Here is a 23,603-nt window from a genome sequence, read left to right on the forward strand (position 1 = left end):
TTGAGCCGCTTCTACAGATCAACTCCAACTGTAGGGGCGGCTGGGGTCCGAAGACGCCCACTGTAGGGGCGCCCTCAACCCCAGCCGCCCCTACAGTAAAAATGCCTCTGTTCCTAGTGTGAGAATCTAGCGTAGTGTTGGCCATATAAGAACCAGGGGCTAACTGTATATATATGTGATATGTCTAGCGCGTGGCAGCTAGTGTTTTCACTCTCAACCAGATGCTCAGGGAGTGTTGCTGTTCAATCTGACTCTTGATAAGAGTACACGTCAGCTGGCTAGATGTTGGCTGATATCATCCCCAGCACGTCATTCAAAGGGACTTCATTCGGTCGACAGCAACTGGGGGCGGTAAAACCAATCCAAAGTCAATAATGATTGTTTCGGGCTGCACACAGTTCTCTGTGCTTAATGATATGTGGTTTGTTATAAAAAAAACTCATTTCACAGACAAAACACCCCATCAACTTGTTAGGACGGTAAGTAGCATATTCTCTCGGTCCCAAAATAAATACATATACCACATCTTGAAAAGTCAATCAATCTCAAGTTTAACTAGGACTTACAGAAAATAATATGAACATTTAAATCTCTAATTAGGTTTACTATAAAAATATATGACGTGAATATAATAATATTAATATTTATTTGATATCATAAATATTGATATTTTTATATATATTTAAATTTAAGATTAGTTGTCTCTAAAATATGAGATATATACTTATTTTGGGATATATATAGAGCACATGACTTATATATAGGCCTGGTTTAGTTCCTAAAAATTTTCAACCCAAACTATCACATCGAATCTTGCGGCACATACATGAAGTATTAAATATAGACGAAAAAACTAATTACACAGTTTGGTTGGAAATCGCGAGACGAATGTTTTAAGACTAATTAGTCCATGATTAGCCATAAGTGCTACAGTAACTAACACGCGCTAATGCTGGATTAATTATGCTTAATAAATTCGTCTCGCAGTTTTCAGGCGAGCTATGTAATTAGTTTTTTTTATTAGTATCCAAAAACCCCTTTCGACGTTCCCCGAAACATCCGACGTGACATCAAAAAATTTCATTTCGTGAACTAAACGTAGTAGAGTAGTATGCAGTTAGCTGCATGCCAACATTATTGGCCATATAGGTCGCGATTGGTTGCCTGCTCCTACCCTCAGCCAGACCCTCGGCATGCGAGAAAAGGTGATTGTTTGGTTCGTGCAGCTGTCAGACCTGGCTCACGTGGTGCAAAAGGAGGGCACCACAGCCTGTTTGGTTGGCTGGTTCGTATCGTTGCTGGTTTGTGAAAAAATACTGCTGGCTGGTTTGTGTGAGAGAAAAATACTATTTTGACTGGAAATTTACGATCATTTACGAAAGCCACAGCCAAACGAACACCCGGGATACGATTTCTTTCTTCGTTTTCCACGGACCAGGATCGTTGCATGCATCAGCGCGCATGCGCTGCACCAACCAAAGAGGAGCGGTGCGGAATAGGAGCAAACCAAACGATTTCTTTCTCGGTCCTGGCTCCATGCATACAACAACGTAACCAAACAGAAGGTCATTGCATCTGCGAAACCTCACCACCGTGGGCCTGCATGGTGGGCACGAGACAGGCTGCGGTTGGGGAGGAAACCAATCACGCCCATAAGAATCAGTGGTAACTATATATGTTTAGAAACTTCTGATGGGATAGATAGAGCACATGACTTATAGTAGAGTAGTACTATGCTAGCTAGCTGCATGCCAACATTATTGGCATATAAGAACTAGAGGTAACTGTATATGTTTAGAAACTTCTGAGTAATGACCAATGGGTCTGTTTAGGACTGTCCCTGTCCATGTTTTTCAGCTCTGCTTCGTGTTTTTTAGTTAAACAATTGTAGCTCTGCAAACTCCGTTTAAAAAAAAAGTGAGTTGAGAGAACATCTAAAGAGGTGTTCCAGAAACTCCATATTTTATATGAAGCTGCTTCACAGTGGAGTTTGTAGAATAGAATTAGTGGAACAACTCCAAACTTATGCTAGCTACGTGTCAGCATCCATGGCCATATAAGAACTGTATACATCTAGCAACTTTTTTTGAACGAACTAGGAGCATGTATATATCTAGCAACTTTGTGAGTAGATAATCGGTCGGTGCGGCATCACCTCACAGTGTAAGACGTACGACCCTCATGCTAGTCCAAACGTGCATGGCACCTAGTGTTTTCACTTTCAACTAGGAGTACTCCTAGATGCTCAGTGAGTGTTGCAGTGTTGTTGCTCTTCGATTTGACTCTTGATAAAAGTACGTACACGCCGGCTGGCCGGATCTTGGCTGATATCATCCCCAGCACGTCATCCAAAGGGACATCATTCGGGTGACAGCAACAGGGGACGTAAAACCAATCCAAGCAAGTCCACTCATCATTTTGAGCTCCAGATCGCAATGAACACATGCATGCGACACACACTTACGGTTACGTACTGAAGACAAACAGTGAACGAGACAGCGAAGGAAAAAGCGAAAGCCATTGGCTGCATCATTTGCGACCTGCAAGACACGGATCGGAGCTCTGTATAGTGCTAGCTCATCGGATCGGATGCTCGAATCCACTCTCCTGGCTGGACCACGATTGCGTGCATGCAGTATAAGAGCCCACGGTGGCACGGTCACGGGACCAAGACAGGGTGTCTCTGTCGTCTTTGTCCTTCAGTGCTGAGATATGTGCACTGTAGCCATGCATGAAGCGCCACATGAAAGCAGCGTATGTTCTCTCCGCCCCTCGCGATGCGCTGCGGTTCACGTCCTTCTATTCATAGCTACGGCTCTGGTTTATAAGCCGCTTGTGCTGGTTTATTGGGAGAAAAAAAATATTATACCAGATAAGTCGGCTTATAATGACAGTCGAACAGAGCCCGTTTGCCGGCTAGCTAAGCTTTTGTCTTTTAGGTCGCGACGGTGTAAAAAACATGGAGCAGCACGCTCGTTTGGCACCGCTTGGCGTATATAGTGATATAGGCCTTTGGAATCGCACCTTCCCGACTGTGGGGAAAACAATTGGCAAATGAACTATACCACCGATTTCTAGTATCGCGGCCACGGAGCTGCGGATGCATGGGAAACCGCACCGCGCGGCCACAGATCGTAGTTCCAAACAGGACCGTAGTTGTTTAGATTAGTTGACTTGGCAGGGGGGAAATCGCAAATAGTTTTGCACTGTTGGGCTGGAAGATTGTGCTACTAATTAGAAGCTTCGATAATTTGTACTGTCAACATAACGAGATTGCATGGCTCTGAAACAGAAAGCTAGGGCCTGGAGACATATATAGCTGTTTGTAAGGAAAAAAATAGACCCTAGCCCTATTTACTTTGGATTTTGGTGTTTGATGACCAACACAACTAAATTGAACTAATGAATTTGCAAGTGATTGTTTTGTAGTTCAATAGGGTGCAAGACGTGATTTGGACGAAGGCGACGTAATGATCCGATGATCAACACTTTAAGCAAGACCTTAGGAGCACAAGAGAAGACCCAATATATCAAGCAAAGTCCAAGCACGAAGATAGAAACCAACCCGCACGCAAGATCGCAAAGAAACGAGCTCACAGAGGTGACCGGACGCTGAAAGGAAGTGACCGGACGCTCCGATCAGTGGCTCGGCAACAGCAGGCGTCAGCAGCAGCGACCGGACGCTGAACAAGCAAAACAACCGGACGCACCGATGGCATTGTTCATCAGTCCGGCAACTCATTCAGCATTGACCGGACGCTGGCGGCAAATCGACCAAACGTAGGACAGCAGCGTCCGATTGAGTACAGAGAGGTTCCAGAGCAGCGAAATTGCGACCAGACGCGTCCGGTGGCAAGTGACCGAACGCTGGCAGTGTCCGATCAGTTGATCGCGGCTCTAACGGTCGGGACGACCGGACGCGTCCGGTCAGGACGTGATCAGCGTCCGGTCAGTAATAGAAAAGTGGGATTTCATCCCCAACGACTACTTTCTCAGTGGGACTTATAAATACAACCCCCAACCGGCCAAATGAGGATAGTGGAGCTGAGGAAACATACCAAGGGTGTTGATACACCATTTTAGTGATCTTCACTTGCATAGTGCTCAGTGTTTTATTAGGTGATTAGCGTAGGTGCTTTGCGAAGTTCTTAGGTTGATTAGACCATCACTTATACGTTTGCTCTAGGTTTATGTCTAGTGTTTAGTGAGGTTTGCATACCTCTTACCACTCGGTGCTTGCGAGCACCATTGGTGTACATTGGAGGAGCTTGTAGTCTTGCGAGATCACACCAACCGAGTTTATGGTGTGGCCACCACTGTGTACCGGAGGGAACAAGGCCTGCGGCATTTTGGCCGGAAGCTTGATAGTGAAGACGGCAGGGAGCATCCGGGAGAGGCTTGTCGGAAGGCACGTCGGAGACCCACTTGCGCGTGGGGAAGGCCTGATGCTATCCACGGAGTTACCCGACCGAGAGCTTGGCCCTTGCGAGGGATTCCTTACGATGAGCTCCAACAAGGACTAGGGAGAAGCTTGCGAACTTCTTGATACCTCGGTAAAAATACCAAAGTCATCGACGGGAGTTTGCATATCTCTACCTTGCTCTTTAGCTTCCGTATTTACATTGATTATATTACTCCTTTTGCGGTAGAGATAGCAACACACTAGCAAAACTATTGTTGCATATTTAGATAGTTTATCTTTTGCATATGTTTTGCTAGGGTTAGAAAAAGAGGCCATAGTTTAGAGTTAGATTTTTAAGTTGCCTAATTCACCCCGCCCCCTTCTTAGGCGTCACGGTCCCCTTTAATTGGTATCAAAGCCGGTTGGCTCATTTCGAACCTTTGGCTTAACCGTCATTGAGCCGACGCTATTTAGAGTGGTTGTGATGGATATCTCTAGGCCTCTACACTTTGACAGCACTAACTTTCCCTACTATAAAGCTAGAATGGCTTGCTACCTTGAGGCGGTCGATTTGGGTGTTTGGAGAGTCACTCGTGATGGGATGAAACCCATTAAGAATCCCGATAAACCCACAAAGAGTGAAGAAAAAGAAATACATTTCAATGCTAGAGCTAAGAATTGCTTGTTTGAATCTTTTAGCATGGATGTGTTTAACCAAGTGTTCACTTTAAATACGGCACATGAAATTTGGTTAAAACTTCAAGAGCTCCATGACGGCACAAGTAATATCCGTGAGCAAAAATATTGTCTAGCTAAACAAAATTATGATTCCTTCGAAATGAATAATGATGAGCTTGTTCGTGATATATATTCTCGTTTGAATCTAATTATCAATGAGCTCCATTCTATAGGATTAATAAAGCTAAATGATACGAACATCGTGAGGAAGATAATCTTTGTGCTACCACAAAAGAAATATGCAAGCATCATCACCATCCTTCACAACATGGAGTACTTGAGCACCATGACCCTAGCCATAGTCATTGGCAAGATAGTGGCATTTAAAATATCACGCAAGATGGGTCAAGAAGAAGCATCTTCATCAAGCAAAGGCAAAGCTCTCGCATGTGGCGAGAAAAAGAAGATGAAGGGCATGCAAGTTGAGACAAGCTCAAGCTCAAGTTCCTCAAGCGAAGATGAAGAAGAAGATGAGGATGAGGATGATGATGATTCAAGTGATGATGATCAATCTTCCTCCTCCACCTCTGATCTTGATGAAGAATCAATCAAACTAATCAACAAGGTGGAGAAGATGATCCAAAAGCTCAATGTCAAGGGTGTGCCCATCCAAATTCAAGATCTCATTTTCACAAATCAAAGAAATGAGCAAAGAAAGAGAGGATGCTATGGATGCGACGAGTTAGGGCACTTTGTGGAAGTTTGTCTAAATAAGCCCACACCCAAGATAAAGAAGAAGACATGCAAGAAACAAGCCCTTACATCAATAAGGACATGGGATGATTCTTCAAGTAAAGAAGAAGATCATCACAAGAGGCAAGGGCATAAGTATTCATCATCAAGCTCTTCTCGTATGTGCCTTATGGCACGAGGTAACAAAAGCTCATCCTCTAGTGAGAGTGATAGTGATGATGAAATGCCTTCTTATGAAGAAATTGTGCAACAAAATCTTAATTATGCTAAAGTTTGCACTAGTCAACAAAAGAAGCTCAAAAAAATAAAAGATAAGCTAGATAGTTCATAAGAAGCATATAAAACTTTGCTTGAACAATATAAAAACTTTGCTAATCTAAATGTTGAACTATCTACTAAAATTAAGCGACTTGAGGCTACTGCAACAACAAATGCATGCACAATCAATGATGAGCAACTTGCAAAGAAAAATGAAAAATTAAAAGAAAAGTTAGCTAGCTCACAAGATGCTTATAAAGTTTGCTTGCTAAAATAAAAACCATGTGCAAACATTGTGATGAGCTAACTAATAAAGTTGCTAGTCTTAAAGCCGTTAGTACAACCCCCACCAAGGCATATAAAAAGAAAAGTTCTACCTTTAACATGTCTAAAAAGGATGCCTCTACTTCTTGTAATGATTTATATTTAGACTCATCTTTGTGCAACCAAGTTTATGTTGAGAAAGTTGTTGTAGATACATACACATAGGAGGTTGCAAAGGAGAATAAGCAACTAAAGCAGAGAAGTAGCTCGCCTCACTAAGAACTTGACTCAAGTGAAAGGCAAGGTGAATCAAGCTCAACTTCATCAAGATAACACCGTCAAGAGAGTAAAGAAGCTTGATGAAGGACAAACCGTGGTTTGCTACATATGCCACAAGGAAAGTCACAAGTTCTATGAGTGCAAGGTGAAGAATATGGGAGAAGCAAAGAAGAAAGAGAAAAAGCAAACAAGCAAGCTCTCCAACACCTACACCAATAAGGTGGACAAGAAGGCCTCCATACCTTATCTCTTAAAGAAGAAGAAAAATGACAAGGTGGTGCCATCAAGGTGAACAAGCAAGCCAACAATGAGGTCAAACACTTTTGGATGCCAAAGAAAATCATCTCCAACATGAAGAGCACCAAGAAGGTTTGGATCCCGAAAGAAAAGTAACAAGTCTGATGGACTTTGGGGATTTTGGAGACTTGGCAAAGTATGGGTGTATTACATGGGGTGCATCATGATACATAAAATCATTGCCAAGTGGGTTAGTGAATACTATGGACCCAAATTCTCTTCTCCATGTTAAGTAACTAGATTTAATTTCCTTCATGTAGTATCAATTTGCAATTTCCTACAAGTTGTATTTGTTATAAATTGGTATCTTTAAGCATCTAGTTATTTTTCATGCCTAGGTTTACATTTGCATACTTACATATTTTGTTATGCATACACTAGGTATATCTTATGGTAGGCTTACTCGGTTTCATTCTTATTCCTTAGAGCAACTCTACATGGTTTAAAATTGTTTAGGAGCATGGCACATAGCTTGTTTTTTGATTGTTCATCTAATATGTGCCAAAGTACAAATTGTAGATAATTTCTCCCAAATATCATGTTCGAAAATGATTTTCACATTCATGAGATGTCATCTTTCAAGTGGTATTATTGATTCTAAAATCAGTGTGTATATCTTCAATAAGTATTCCATACTTGTGTGCACAAATTTAGGGGAAGGTTACTCTACAAGTTGGATGCCTTGAGACTAATACCTTTTCAAGCTTATCATGTGTAGTAGTCTCATTACAAGGAAAATGGAGTCCCCGGAGTTAAGCATCATACTTCAAATATCCACCACCGATTGCAAGTGGTAGAAATCAAATTGGTTTCCACATGTGGTATTTCTAAACCGATATCATCATGTTGATTTCATTTTGATATTTATATGCTTTCTCCATGCATTATATAGATTAAATTCCCTTGTGCAATACTTTGCCAATTATGCATATGCTTTTTCTTCTACCATATGTATGCATATATTTAGGGGCAGCTTAGTCTATATAATGTGAGAGTCAAATTTTGTGATCTATTCCACTTTACACACAAAGGATCATAAAGTTTGACCCTCCCTTGTGCTACTAATGTCTTTCTTTTTCGGTGTTTGATTCTAAAGGGGGAGAATTTAGAGGACCAAAAGCAAGCATTAATTTGTAATGACCAAAAGCTATATCATTTACAAGTGGTAATGGTCTACAAGTGGTGTCTACTAGTGGTAATGGTCCGAGAAAATGGAGAATAGTGGATTATGGATTAGTCTATGTAATAGGGAAAAATTTATAGGAAATAAGGCTTAAATCCATAAATAATGCCATAAGGGGACATTTGTAAGGGCAAGATAAGCTTTTATGAAGTATCTTTTAGTCTTACAAGTACTATCTTTTAGCATCATATAATCTTGCCCCTTGCATTACATCCTAACAAGTAGGTAGTTTTTAAATTTCAAAATTCTATTATTTACTTTCTTTGATCGTGTTGTCATCAATCACCAAAAAGGGGGAGATTGTAAGGAAAATAGACCATAGGCCCATTTACTTTGGATTTTGGTGTTTGATGACCAACACAACCAAATTGGACTAATAAATTCGTAAGTGATTGTTTTGTAGTGCAATAGGGTGTAAGACGTGACTTGAACGAAGGCGACGTGATGATCCGATGATTAACACTTTAAGCAAGACATTAGGAGCACAAGAGAAGACCCAAGATATCAAGTAAAATCCAAGCACGAAGATAGGAACCAAGTCACACGTAAGATCGTGAAGAAACGAGCTCACAGAGGTGACTGGATGCTGGAGGAAAGTGACCGGACGCTCCGATCAGTGGCTCGGCAATAGCAGGCGTCAGCAGCAGCGACCGGACGCTGAACAAGGCAAGCGGCCGGACGCACTGATGGCACTGTTCATCAGTTCGGCAACAAGTTCAGCATTGACCAGACGCTGGCGGCAAATCGACCAGATGCAGGACAGCAGCGTCCGATCGAGTACAGAGAGGTTCTAGAGCAGCGAAATTACGATCGGACGCATCCGGTGGCAAGTGACCAGACGCTGGTAGCGTCCGATCAGTTGATCGTGGCTCTAACGGTCGGGACGACCAGACACGTCTGGTCAGTAGCAGCTCCCCAATGGCTACTTTCTCAGTGGGGCTTATAAATACAACCCCCAACCGGCCAAATGAGGATAGTGGAGCTGAGAAAACATACCAAGGGTGTTGATACACCATTTTAGTGATCTCCACTTACATAGTGCTTAGTGTTTTATTAGGTGATTAGCGTAGGTGCTTTGCGAAGTTCTTAGGTTGATTAGACCACCGCTTATGCGCTTGCTCTAGGTTTAGGCCTAGTGTTTAGTGAGGTTTGCATACCTCTTACCACTCGGTGCTTCCGAGCACCATTGTTGTACATCGGAGGGACTTGTAGTCTTGCGAGATCACACCAACCGAGTTTGTGGTGTGGCCGCCACCGTGTTCCAGAGGGAACAAGGCTCGCGGCGTTTCGGCCGGAAGCTTGATAGTGAAGACGGCGGGGAGCATTCGGGAGAGGCTTGTCGGAAGGCACGTCGGAGACCCACTTGCGCGTGGGGAAAGCCCGAAGCTATCCACGGAGTTACCCGACCGGGAGCTTGATCCTTGTGAGGGGCTCCAACAAGGACTAGGGAGAAGCTTGCGTGCTTCTCGAAGCCTCCGTAAAAATACTGGAGTCATCGATGAAAGTTTGCATATCTCTACCTTGCTCTTTAGCTTCCGTATTTACATTGATTATATTACTCCTTTTGCGGTAGATATAGCAACACACTAGTAAAATCGTTGTTGCACATTTAGATAGTTTATCTTTATCATAGGTTTTGCTAGGGTTAGAAAAAGAGGCCATAATTTAGAGTTAGATTTTTAAATTGTCTAATTCAACCCCTTCCTTAGATGTCATGGTCTTCTTCACTGTTGACCGTTGTGGCTACTAATAGCTGGATATAATATAACCATGCAGAGAATAAGCTGTCCAGTTTCAGAATTGCACGTCCGATAGCCACATAAAAACAGAGCCAAGCGCCCAGGCCAACAAAATTGAGATCGGTTGAGTTGTCAATTCTTGTATGTAGTGGCTGGATTGCTCGAAACGTGTATGTATGACCACGAGACCAGATACCCATAAGTGTTTGCATAATTGACCCCCAACCCCATCTCCCCAAGTGGTATATGTTTCCTCCTTCGATAGTTGTAGGGCCGTGCCGATACAATCTGGGACCTTGTCCTAAACCCTAAAATAGGCACTACCGCCCTAGAAAAATAGAACGATAATAACATGTACATCATTGCGATAAATCAAGAATCTTACATATTCAACCCTTGGTTGCATAATCTTTGTTTGAACAGCAGCATTGTCTTAGTGTCTTTGAAATAAAATCATTAATGAAAACAACAATTCCAATTCATTGCGATAAATTATTAAGTCTTTCTTATATCATTGGAGAACACTAATACAATAATTCTAGTTCATATGGATTATTTAACAAAACCGACATTAATGAAAAATAAATTATTTTGTTGGCCGGTACAACAGTCCTAGATAGGCAGCGCTGAGCACTTTGCACAGCTAGCGGTTCTGCACCAACATATAGCAACTAAGTAGTAATTGTTAATCAATACAAGAAATATTTCCATCAAATAAAAGACAATTAGTCTATTAGACAATTGGTTGGTACAATTGGTAATTTTTGGGGCCCCTAAGAATCGGAGGCCCCATACGTGTTCCATTCTCTCTTGATTTCAACAATCATCACAGGGTACTCACGCTGGAGAAGAATGATAGTGAATCGTAGTCTTTCTTCCATTTTTCCTTCTCATCACAAACAATTGTTATGTTTCTGTTATATGAGTAATAGAAATGTGGTTGGCCTTGGTTCGAAAAAGAAAAAGGCGGAATAGTCAGTTTGGCAATAAAGCCCATATAAAGGTGCATTCCTAATCCATGCAAAGTTTCAAATTTTAGCAATAGAGCACATATAAAGGTGCATCTATCCATAAAATATCAAATTGTGTTTCTACCCAAGAGATGCAAAATACCGTATAAAGGTGCATACCCAGGATATGCAAACTAACATATAAGAGCATCTCCAAGAGTATTCTATTTTTTTCTCCCAAAAAACATATAGTTTTGCAACTCTTAAAAAGGTATTGAGAGGAAAAAAGAAGGTCATCTCCAAGAGTTTCCAATAATCCACTCCTAAAATATACTCCATCCGTTCCTTAATATAAGCCATATAGTTTTTAGCACCAATATTAATGCACGGCTTGGGGAAAGATGTGAGACCGAGAAAAAAAAAGGAAAATCAGGCCATCTTCTCTCTCCCAATCAGATTGCTTCCTAAATCTAAGGGATTGATTGGGGCATGTGTTATGTACGGTGGGAAGGTTTCCAAACTAATCGGCGTGGAAGCTGATATGTACCTATATTTTGGAATTTTCTTTAGAAAACTATATGGCTTATATTAAGGAACGGAGGGAGTAGTATACAATTTTACATCAGGAATCCTATACTATTCCTAAAATATCGTAACCACTTTTATATATTCCTTCTCTCTCGTATATTTGCATCATTAACCCTTTCCTACTCCTTATTTTTTTCCCACACTCTTCCACCTTTAGATTGACCGACTGATACGCACGTGAAAGTAGTATCTGCGCGACCGCGACTACGCGCAAAGTTACGCGCGACCAAGGAGGATTTTCTAAGTGCGTAAATTTTAGGAGAATGGATTAGAAGTTGTTGAAGAGTGGGTTTTTCTCATCTTGCTAAAAACCACGAATTAGGAAGAGAAATATGATACTTTTGGAGATGTTGTGCCTTCCTAATCCATGCTACTATATGTAGTGCAAACTCATTTCTCGGGACAAAAAAATTTAGGAAGCCAGTGTCAAACGTTAATATCCGGCTTAAAAATATTGATCTTAATGTTGGCTTAACAACCTATAAATCATTTTTAGTCCTCTTTCTTATTCTTTATCTCGGATAAGTGCTAATTGTCTAAACTGAAGATAAAAAAGGACATTGTTTATAAAATCAATGGTTCACGTCATATTTATTTTATCTACGCACATAGAATTATATAATTATGAGATATAACTTGAGAAAAACACAATAGAGAGATTATTTTATTCTAATTGGACCTTTATTACCTTAGTTGAAGAGATTTTTTTACCTACAATCTCTAGAATTAGGAAAACTAGTGATGAGTACTAACATATACTAAATTCGTTCTAAATTATAAGATGTTTTGGACTTTTCTAGATATATTGCTTTTACCTATGTATCTAGACATAGTGTATATCTATATGCATAGCAAATGCAACGTATCTAGAAAAGTCAAAACGTCTTATAATTTGGAACAGAGGGATTACTAAGCAAGTTTAGGGGGCTAGGCCCCTGCCTGACCCCCCTTGTCTCCACCCCTGCTCTAAGTGGAAACATGGAAACTAATTCAAAATAGGTATTCTGATCACTCGAAAAATTTGAAACGATGCACACCCATAATGCATCTATAGATGTGTTTTGCTGCAAAAAGCTGAGATGCATTCTCTATAAGAGCGTCTCCATGAGTCTCTCTTAAACTCACTTTCTAAATCATCATTTGGAGAAGCATTTAAATAAAAATCACTCTATATCTTTGCACCCTGCAACAGATTCTCTATATCTTGTGCACACTCTAGAGAACCAGCATCACTCTCTATCTTTAGCTAGCGAGAATATAATTCTGGAATAGAGGATAATAATTGTATTTGAAAAATATGATTAAATAAGCTATTGGAGGGGGTTTTTCATCAAAATCTATATTTCTATTAATTAGGAAAAATATAAAGAGGCTCTTCGAGATGCTATAGTAACCACATTCTTTTGTGAGGGCCCTTTTGCCAAAGAGACACAGATAAGCTACTGATTCAAAATCAGTACCACGTTGAATACAAGGTATAATTAAGTAACAGAGTTTCAGATGCTAACAGCAACACAATAGTAAAAAAATGTGATGAATGGACTCATTTTCATAGCAGAAGTGGCGGGACCTACCATTTATAGGTTTTATTTTAATCAAATTATCTCTTGTGAGAAGCTCGTTGTTGTTACAAAAAGATTTCGACTCTGAGTGGAATGCACAACTTCCAGATAGCGGGGGTATAAAAGAATTGAAACCTTCTAAAAAGGATACCACAGAGTATATATAAAGATTGGACGAGCAAATGTCTTTAGAATTATATTCCGAAATCACAGCGTCACAATCATCAACAAAAGTAATGGATTCTGCATTACATTTAATCTCGAACCACGAGTTCATCATTTCGTTTTCCCCTTCATATGTACATATTCCATTCTTATTATTCTTCCTTTTAGGGAGTGCAGGCGAGAACTGAAGCCTACTACAATCATGGATGCTCTATCTCTCACATCCAAACTCCGAACCTTTACATGCATCGACTAGCTAGAACGGGATGAAATTCATAAGCAGGCTATGAAGAATGATATACGCGAGGGCCACAGCTAGGAAGGCAACCGGCAACAGGACCAACAGGACAGCGGGTCTCTTCCCTCGCCGTCCCAGCACGGCCAGCGCAAACGGGTAGAGGAGGGCGACGATCCACACGTTGAACAGCAAGCCCAGCGCCGCGTGCCTCACCTGATACGACCTCCAGACTCCACTGAACACGATTACCTTGCCCAGCGCGACGCCGATGGCCCCGACGTTGGCGGCGAAGACCACGGTGGTCGGGATCAGCAGCGGCACCCACCGGAAGACGTACAGGTCGGCGAACTTGTCGCCGTCGCCGTCCGCCGCCACCGCCTGCTTGGAGGTGATCCTGAACCGTATCCCTTTCCCGGTGACGAGCTTGATCACTATGTACAGCACCGCAGTCGGGTACGCGCTGGTGGCACCGACCATGAAGAACTGCTCGTTCCGCCACCAGTCCGTCCACGTGATCCCCGCCCATTTTATCTCGAACGCTCCGATGACGTGGATCATCAGGATCACCAGCACGAGGTAGACGACGTACCTCGTGAACGGCCTCTGGATGTAGAACTCCTCGGGGAAGAGCCACATGACCGGGCACAGGCCGTAGACCACGGTGAAGACGGAGGTGACGGGGTAGATGGTCATGTTGAGGTACGCCACGCGCTGCAGCGGGTGCAGCCAGCCGCCGGCGAGGAGGGGGTTGTTGTGGGAGAAGAACATCTCCAGGGACCCGCCCGACCACCGCATGATCTGGAGGAGGCGCTCGGCGAGGTTGATCGGCGCGGTGCCGCGGAAGGCGGCAGGCTCAATGGTGCAGTGCCTGGAGAACCATCCCTGCCGGTGCACGCGGAAGCCGGTGGCCACATCCTCGGTTGCGATGTTGTAGACCCACCCGATGCCCCTGCCCCAGCTAGTCCCAGCTTCGTACGCGCACGCCATGACGTTCAGCAGCTCGGTGGTGATCGACTCATCATCCAGTGTGCACACGGCAGCAGCAGGACCGACGATCTTGTTCGCCGGCTACGGCGAGCCGTATTGATTCTAGGAAGGGTGTCGAGTTGCCGAAAGCACTAGCATCGACTGCGATGCCGCTGCCATCGTGGTTGCCGGCGGTTCTTCGCCGGCCCGGAGGTTTCCCGCCGTAGAGCGCGGAGCGACGGAACATGCACCCGGTGCCCAGGTACGACGGGCCTTGGAGGCCGTTGAGAGCGAGCATGGTGCCGTCGAAGAAGACGCGGTTGTGGTTGCAGTACCTGTCCTCCGGGTCGACGTCGTCGAACCGCTGCGGGAACTGCACGAACGCCGTGTCCTCCCCTTCCCTGGGGTCGAGCATGAAGCACATGGCGGCGCGGAACGCCCCCGAGTTGTTGATGTAGTGGTCGCAGTCGAAGTTGATGATGAAGGGCGCGTTGGAGAGCAGCGCCGACACGCGCAGCTGCACGTTCATGGCGCCAGCCTTCTTCTGGTGGTCGTAGCTGGTCGGGTGCTTCTCGCGTGCCACGTAGACAAGCATGGGCAGACGCGAGTCAGTGGCACTCAGGTCAATTGGACAGCTGTTGACGACGCCATTGGGCTGCCCAAGCTGAGGCGTATGGCCTGGCTGCTCCAACATCACCTGTCAATGTCCATGAGTGCCAAATTGATTCTAAGTAGTGTAATCTTTCGTCAGCAATGAAATTTGGTACTAACTACTCCACTTTCATCAACAAATGTATAACAATGCATAGGCATGATGATGACAGGGAAATAACAAAAGAAGTACCTTAATAATCGGTGCGTAGTGGCCTTTCATATGGTTCTCTGTTGGATCAATCCATGCACCGGGCCATTGTGTCCCATCAGCCATCCAAGTAGGCTTCACGCCTCCTCCAGATTTCCCGGCGGCGTTGTACGCGTCAGACCGCCGGCGAACCGTGTCGAAGAGCATGCCGATCCGCGCCCTGAACTCCTCGTACTCCCGGCGCACGCACCGGTGGTCCTCCGCGAAATCCTCCGGCGACCCACCGGCGTACGTCGGCGCTCTCAGCAGCTCATCATAAAAGCACCTCTCAGGCGCCCTCGGCTCGACGCAGTGCTTCCGGCAGAATGGCACCCACAGCGCGGCGAACCTCGCCGTCTCTTCCAGCGCCTCGTAGTGGACCAGCGCCCCGCCGTCGTCGGAGAGGTAGCAGGCGTGCTTCTCCACCGGGTAGTCGGTGGCGAGGATGGAGAGGACGGAGTTCATCGTGCACAGGATCGGCTCGTCCACGGGGTTCGCCGTGTTGATGAAGACGTCGACCCCCGGGAGGCTGGAGCTGCCGTCCGGGCGCGGGCGGTCGTGCTGCCGCTTGAGCGCGGCGAGGTTGGGGATGCTCTTGATGGGGTTCATCCTCGGGAGCATGTTGAGGAGCCATGAGAAGCCGAACCAGACGTCGCCGGCGACGGAGAGCGCCCACAGCCACTCGATGTCGGCGATGTTGTTCTTCACCCGCCATATGAAGAAGATGATGATTGCGATCAAACGAGCGAAGATCAAGAACCTGTGGTGTGTGAAAATGTTCTTCAGATTATCTGTTCTTGTGCGTTAATTAGTCAATTTTGTTGCTTATTAGTTATTACTAAGGATCGAAGTGACTAGACAGTGAACAAAATAAATAATATGTTTATTATTGACCGTTGGATTTATTCTTGATACTATAGCACTTCTATTTATCCAAAAAAAATGAAAAGTTCAATTTCGCAGTAGTTTCAGGGAAATGAGTAAAAGTTGAATTCCAGACAGTTAAAAGTTAAAAACATACGAAAACCTCTATACTGTAGCAAAGTAAACCCGAATGTACGTGCAGCAGTACACGCACCTGTATGGGTACAGTATGCTCCGCTTGACCTTCTTGTTCCGAAACAGCAGGGGCCGGCGGCCACCGCGGCCACTCTCCACGTCGGCCGGCTCCAGCGCCTCCGGCTGGTCGATGTCCACCCAGTACCTGTCCTCGGCGCTTCGCTTCTTCTCAGCCGCCGGTTCCGCGCCACCGTTGGCCACGGTCACCGCCGCCCCGGCGTGGACGCCGCCGCCGCCGTTCCGGAGCAGCGGCTCGCCGAGGCCGGAGTTAGCGTGACCATCGCGAGCACCACCGGCGCCGCCGGTCGCCGCCGGCGGGGACATGGCTTGCGCGAGCGCGCGTCTTGCAAGTTGCGAGTAGGTCAGGTCCGGTCTGTGCGTGTGAATATATCAATATATACGCTTGCAGCGGAGCGGAGCAGATGCGTATGACGACGCGACGATGTCGTCGGCTCGTCGCCGGTGACAAATGGGAGGGACGGGAGTCATATTTACAGACGCAGCGCAGTACGTGTGCCACGCCGACGCCGAGCGCACGGACTCCGACGCGTCCGAACAAACCCAACGGGAGACCGTACGTCGCCGTTGCTGTGCCTGCGCGCGTACAAAAGCGGCATCGAGGACTCGTGATCGCGGGGGACGACGACGATGGTTCTTGTCTCGGCCTGTTGAGTAACGTGTGCGTGCCACCTGCCACGGCCCACGGTGAGAAGGCCTCACGTCGTTGTCTGATGGAACAACCAGCATTTTGTATTGCCATGTAGGAGTACTACTGGTACTCCGCCACATTGGCACACAAGCATTGCACGTTTCACTGTCTAGTGCATGCATGGTGATGAGCCAAGCAACCCTGTCTGTCCCTGCTGGCAGTAGATGTCGTGGAGAACGTGGGCGCTGTGGGTCGTTCGTTCCTCATCTGCAAACCGGAGATTCTGATTCTCCTTCCAAAAACACCACCATTCGGGGACCAAAGTGTGGACAACCAGAAATGCTAAAGTTTCCAGAGACGAAGACGTTATAGCTAGCTCCAAGGGACACTGTCTGCTGCGGCATCAAAGAATGGCTGTGGCTTATCGTAAACGATCATAAATTTTTAGCCGAAACAGTATTTTTCTCTCACACAAACCAGCTAGCAGTACTTCTTCACGAATCAGCAACGATACGAACCAGCCAACCGAACAGGCTGTATATATCCAGTATCCCACTGCAAGTTTTTTTTCCCCAAGTAATTACACAGTACATACAACTAAGACACTCACAAGTCACAACACACAATGTCAATCTTTATTTATTTCTTAGGGTTTGTTAGGATCCACCAGCTGCTATATGTTGAATTAGTCTAACTAGTGAGATATAGTTATTAGCTACATAAGTATCCAGCTAACAATTAGCTACTTTATTAGTTGTACCTATTTTGGTCTAATACAAGTAATTGTCATAGAAGGTAACTATTACTACCTCTGTCCAAAAACAAATGTAATTCTAGGTGCATTCTCAGTTAAAGTGTCTAAAGTTTAACCAAGTATATAGGTAAAAAATATTAATGCTTATAATGTCAAAAAAGTACATTATGAAAATATATTTCATGACTAATGTGATGGTACCCATTTAGTATGATAAATATTAGTATTTTAAAATTTTTTTATCAAACTTGACATATCTAAACATTGCATCATTGTAGAATTGCATTCTTTTTGGGACGTAAGGAGTAGCTTCATGGGTCCAAACATGCCTTTACCATCATCACCTTGTGCAAACTTGCAAAAGGTAACTGAATCTGTTCTTTGAACCCCCAAGTCCCAATTAACAAAAGATGTTTAATTATACTCGACCTATTTGGTAGTTGGATGATTTTTTTTCTCGATAGTTAGTCAAACTCAAGATACATGTGCCAAGTTAAAGTATCTTGAGTTTGGCTAACTATGAATAAAAATATCGATATTTATAATATCAAATAAGTACCATTAGATTCATCATGAGATAGATTTTTATACTGTGTTAAATTGGTTAAACTCTTTTTTTAAAAGAGGTAGTAGTATTTTCACATGCTGCTGCGGGCAACACAGATCCAATGTACAGTAAGTATACTGTGACGCCCGACGTCGCAGGAGCATGCCAACAGAAACGAGATCGCTGCCAAGATTGGGATCATCTGGCAGCAGCTGGCAGTCTGGCACTAGCGCGGAACTCCGCACCAAGGGAATCGGGATCGGAATCCTGTGAGCCAGCTAGGCCATGTTTAGTTCCACTGAATTCTCAACTTTAACATTATGCAAAAAGAAAATTCTCTATCACATCAAATTTGCGATACATGTATAGAGTACTAAATGTTGACGAAATCAAAAACTAATTGCACAATTTGGTTGTACTTTGCGAGACGAACGTTTTGACCCTAATTAGTTAACGATTGGACAATTATTCCCAAATAAAAACAAAACGTCACTGTAACGCTACCATGTCCGAGAAATCCGGCGGCGCCAAATCGGTGGGCAACTAAACATGGCCAGTAGATCATCCCTTGGACCTCATGTGACTCACTTGCCGTGTGTAACACGCCCAAGAACAGGAAGCGTCGCCTTCGACGATGTGTGGTGTGGTCCGTACGCACTTCTGCGTACAGACGAGTACAGGTACAGACAGCTGCCCCACGCTCGCTGGAAAACACTTCCATTCGATGGGTGGGCCTGTGGCCTGTGCCCTGTCTGGTGCAGTATTTTAAGTGAATGAGTAGTGTTTTACTCTTATAATAAATCAGTATAAGTAGCGACATAAGCTAAATTTTAGCGAAATGAACAGAAATATATCTATTACTCCGCGCTTCTAAAATGTGTAGTATGCTCGTTTTGGTTTTGTGCCTCACTCTCATAATCAAGTTTATAGAAAATACATCAACATAATTAATCAGGAGAGGGGCAGTTGTGTTGAAAAAAAACAGCACATTACGCTACACATTCAACTTTTTCATACTCTATTCATTCTAAATTATAAGTTATTTTAGTTTTTTAATAGTTATAAAAAAATAGAACGACTTATAATTTAACAGGAGGAATACACAGCCGAGATAGCCAAATGTGTGTCGTCATCCCCAGTTTTACTGTGATTAATTGTTTTATTTACACTCCAAAACGCGATGTTCGGACTTCAGAGGGCTCACCAACTCACGATTTCGTTTTTGAAAAGGACACGGATAACGCGCGACCGGTCGCGCTGTAGGCCGAGCGCGCGACCTGCCACACGCGCGATGGCACAGGGTGCGTTCCGACCAGCAACGCTACCGCCTGCCACTTTTCCACTTCCAGCCCGCAGTCCAAGGCGTAACATGCAAATCTCCTTTACTATGTGATATCATGATGACGCAAACAAAAAAAAAGTAGATTTTTTTAAATTGCTATAACTTTTCAATGGGTAACCTTTTTCAATTCCGTCTACACTACCCTGTTCTATGGTGATGAGACGAACCTCACTTGCATATGTTTCAAAGAACTTAATTTTAGTAGCAATTTATGTGTAAATATGTACTAGGAAATTTATTAAAGGAGTTACTACCACGTAATACTAAAGATGCTAACGAAAATATACTAAAGTTGTTCCATAGTATGCACATTGATTGTTACCATGGGAATATAATAAAAATGTTATATAATACTTACATAGGAGAATAGCGGCTCAAAACAAGACAAGATCCAACTTAGAGGGGCAAATTATTAAAACAAGCATTGCATAAGTTGCCAACTAGGCGGCAAGTTATTATACAACACATTACAAAAGTAAGAAAACATGACTTGCTGCCAACTGGAGGATTTATTAAAAAACGAGGGTAGCGGAACAAAACAAGATAAGCTGCAACCTGGTGGCAAATTATTAGAACAAGCATTGCATGAGTTGTCAATTAGAGGGGCAAGTTATTATATAACCCACGAGTCGGGAAACATGACTAGTTGACAATTGAAGGGACATTTGTTGAAAATACAATCAGAAAATTGAAATGAAATTGACAAAAAGGAACTGAAAACTAAAGTAGACACAATGAAAAAAAGAACTAAAACATAAAACTGAAAACTAAAGTAGGCATAGGCATGAAAAGGAAACTAAACCACTAAAATAGCTACTGTAAACTAAAACTGAAATTGACAACCAGAAAATTGAAATAAAATTGATAAATAGAAACTGAAAACTAAAGTAGGCACAATGAAAAAAAGAACTAAAACATAAAACTGAAAACTAAAGTAGGCATTTGAAACCTAAAACAAAAACTAAAACAATGAAATAGCTACCAGAAACTAAAAATGAAATTGACAACCAGAAAATTGAACTGAAATTGACAAATAGAAACTAAAAAATAAAGTAGACACAATGAAAAACAAAGTACCGAAACATAAAAATGAAAACTAAAGGAGGCATTCGAACCTGAAGAGAAAACTAAACCACTAAAATAGCTACCAGAAACTAAAATTGAAATTGACAACTAGAAAAATTGAACTAAAATTGATAAATAGAAATTGAAAACTAAAGTAGACACAATGAAAAAATGCTGAAACATATTACTGAAACTGAAATTACCGGATACTGAACCTGAAATTGACAACCAGAAAATTTAAGTAAAATTGACAAAACTGAAAACTAAAATAGACATAATGAAAAACAAACAAGAGAAATTAAAACTACTAGAAACCGAAACTGAAAAAACTAAAGTAGACAACCAATCATAGCTACCAATAAAATCCACAAGATGCCAACTTGGAAAATATGGACAAAAAATTGTTTATATTTTCACAATCTACCTAAATTGTTATATATTAATATATAAGTAGGACCATACATACAACATAAGTTGCCACTATATATAAATATAATGTAAAATATATGCATCATAGATCTAGTTTTGTAGATTTACTGTATAAGCAGATCGGTGTACTCAACTGAAAACGAACACCTCAGTAGAAAACTATGGTATTTTTAAAATTCTGTAGAAATCTTAAATTTCACAAACGCTGCGGATCCACGTACACCACCAGCTCATAGAAGCTTTTTCTTTCATTGATCGTACTAAACGAACACCTCATTATATAGTACAGTATTTTCCATTGATCGTACTAAACCAAGGTTAAGAATCCTAGTTTTGCTCCAAGTAGCTTTGCCAAGTCCCAACCAAGCCTGACCTGCTTAGTCGCATATCATAATCTTCCTCGCATTCAAAATCAGGTAGCCCATGTGCACACAGCCGTTGAGCTTTACCAGCTTCTCACATTACTTATCCACAATATTTCCCTCTCTGATATACCACATTGCATCCACGTTCACAGCACATTCATATTTGACGTAGGAAAAGGACGATAAAATCACAAGACCCTTGCGTACACACGGGCGTCATTGGTAGTGGAGTTCGAATTATATAAAAGCAGACAAAGCACCAAGTTTCTACAAATACCTAACCAAAGGGCAACCAGACATGAGTTCAGGTGCAGGATAACTGGTTCAACTACCCAGATTACATGCCATAGTTCAACAAGTCTGTGGCATCACATCATCTAAAAACTAATCAAACTACTAGCTTGATACATATTATCAGTACAAGACTGAAGGATAACAAGCAACTAGTCGATGCAGTGTCTAGCACGACATCCAACTGGCCCGTGCACAGAAGCTAGTGTGACATCCATTTGGCAGCGGACGCAAGTAGTAGCATGACACAAAAGGAGCCAAAGCATGCAGATTAACCCCTGCGGAAGTTGAAGAGTATATGAGAAAATGTCGTTGTTCGACGCAATATGAATATTGACTTTCGTGGAGTTGCTAGATCAGTATTCAGTATGGTTTAAGTAGGGAATACAATACACATCCAATGATTAAAGCTATAATGTGCGACACTATGAAAACTGTTTCTCATCCTTAGCCCTTTAGGCATCTAACGACATCTTAAGATTGCAGAGCACAACACTGTTGATCAAGGCTGCAAACCAACCAGTATTATGCACTGTAGATTACTACTCGTACTTCCCAGCACTAGAGCAATAACTAATTAACCACAAGAACGTCCGTTAAACAAGAACTATCTATAACTCTTGTTTAAGTGCCAAGCAGTAGATCCGTGAACTTCACACTGTGAAGCAACTAATAGCGGATAGGAAGAAAAAAAAACAGTAGTGTTAACCTGCCGATAGGCGATAATGCTTAGCTCCTTGGTGAGCTTCAGCGCTAATCAGTCATTTGGTTTGTTGTTTGCTTCACAAATTGTGCCCTGGGTACTTACTTGTGATAGCATCTTTTGAGTGTGACAGGTGGTCAGATCTGACTCTTTAAAACTCTTTGAAGTGCCATTGCTAAATGGTAATGAAATTCCGGTTTCTCTTCTGTGGTGGGAAAAAAAAGGAAGAAAAAACTGCCTTTGGGTAGAAGTTCACAAGTTCAGTATAAAATCAGCACTTAAACAGCATGACAGACTTGCGAATGCGGTACAGAGGCAAGCAAAGAAGCTCAACACTTGTTTGGCAGGCTTCGGCTCCTACACTGTTCACGACTGTAGCGTGGCAGAACCGGAGCCGGGAATTGGAGCTTCACTGGCTCCATGAACAGTGACCGCGCTACAGTGAGAGGGAAAAAAAAGGTGGCGAGTGAAAAACAACTCCGTTGCTAAGTGATGCTACAGTGTTCGCCGTAGGGTGTCAACTGGAGCCGGAGCTGCCGGGGGCCCGGCCAAACAAGTCCTTAAACCACTACTCCCAAACAGGAAATAGAAAACCTTGCTTTTCTACTACACAAAGATCATCCGCAAAAAATAAAAAACCAGAATTATACCTACTTATTATGCAGCCGGTTGGAGAGCGAATCACTTACGGTAACCTATATGTGGAAACATGCCCCGACACTAAAACTTATATATAGTACTCTCTACGCTTCAAATTGTAAGACGGTTTGGCTTTTCTAAATACATAGCTTTTGCTATGCACTTAGATATGTACTATGTCTAGATATATAGTAAAAATAATGTATCTAGAAAAGGTAAAACGTCTTACAATTTAGAGGGAGTAACAAACCACAGAACACTAGAGCACAATGTTGTTGAACATTTCAAAGAAAAAAGGTACACAGTTTAAGAGGGAGGGGGATTCACGGGCTTTCCAACACCACCATCCACCAAGCAAAAACACATAAACAAACTATCTAAACAAGAATTACGTGTCAGACCACCAACAGTCAAGCAAAAGAAAGGATATATAAAAAGTCAACCATAAAGGACACAATGTTCGCATAACTACAATAAGATATCTAATAAATAGGAAATCAAAGACACGTTACAAATCTCAAATGCCTTCACATTAAGGGCCCCGATGCCTCTAAATAGCGGTGCATAAGCAAATAAAATGTGAGCAAGCTTACCGCT

The 23,603-nt window shown here is 42.9% G+C and overlaps 1 pseudogene; it reads right to left on the reverse strand.

The window, feature by feature from the left end:
• Nucleotides 1–13,145: 13,145 nt before the first annotated feature.
• On the reverse strand, nt 13,146–16,780 carry LOC136546930 (probable mixed-linked glucan synthase 3; annotated as a pseudogene).
• Nucleotides 16,781–23,603: the final 6,823 nt, after the last annotated feature.

This window comes from Miscanthus floridulus, chromosome 3 (genome assembly GCF_019320115.1).
Source record: "Miscanthus floridulus cultivar M001 chromosome 3, ASM1932011v1, whole genome shotgun sequence".
Taxonomy (NCBI): domain Eukaryota; kingdom Viridiplantae; phylum Streptophyta; class Magnoliopsida; order Poales; family Poaceae; genus Miscanthus; species Miscanthus floridulus.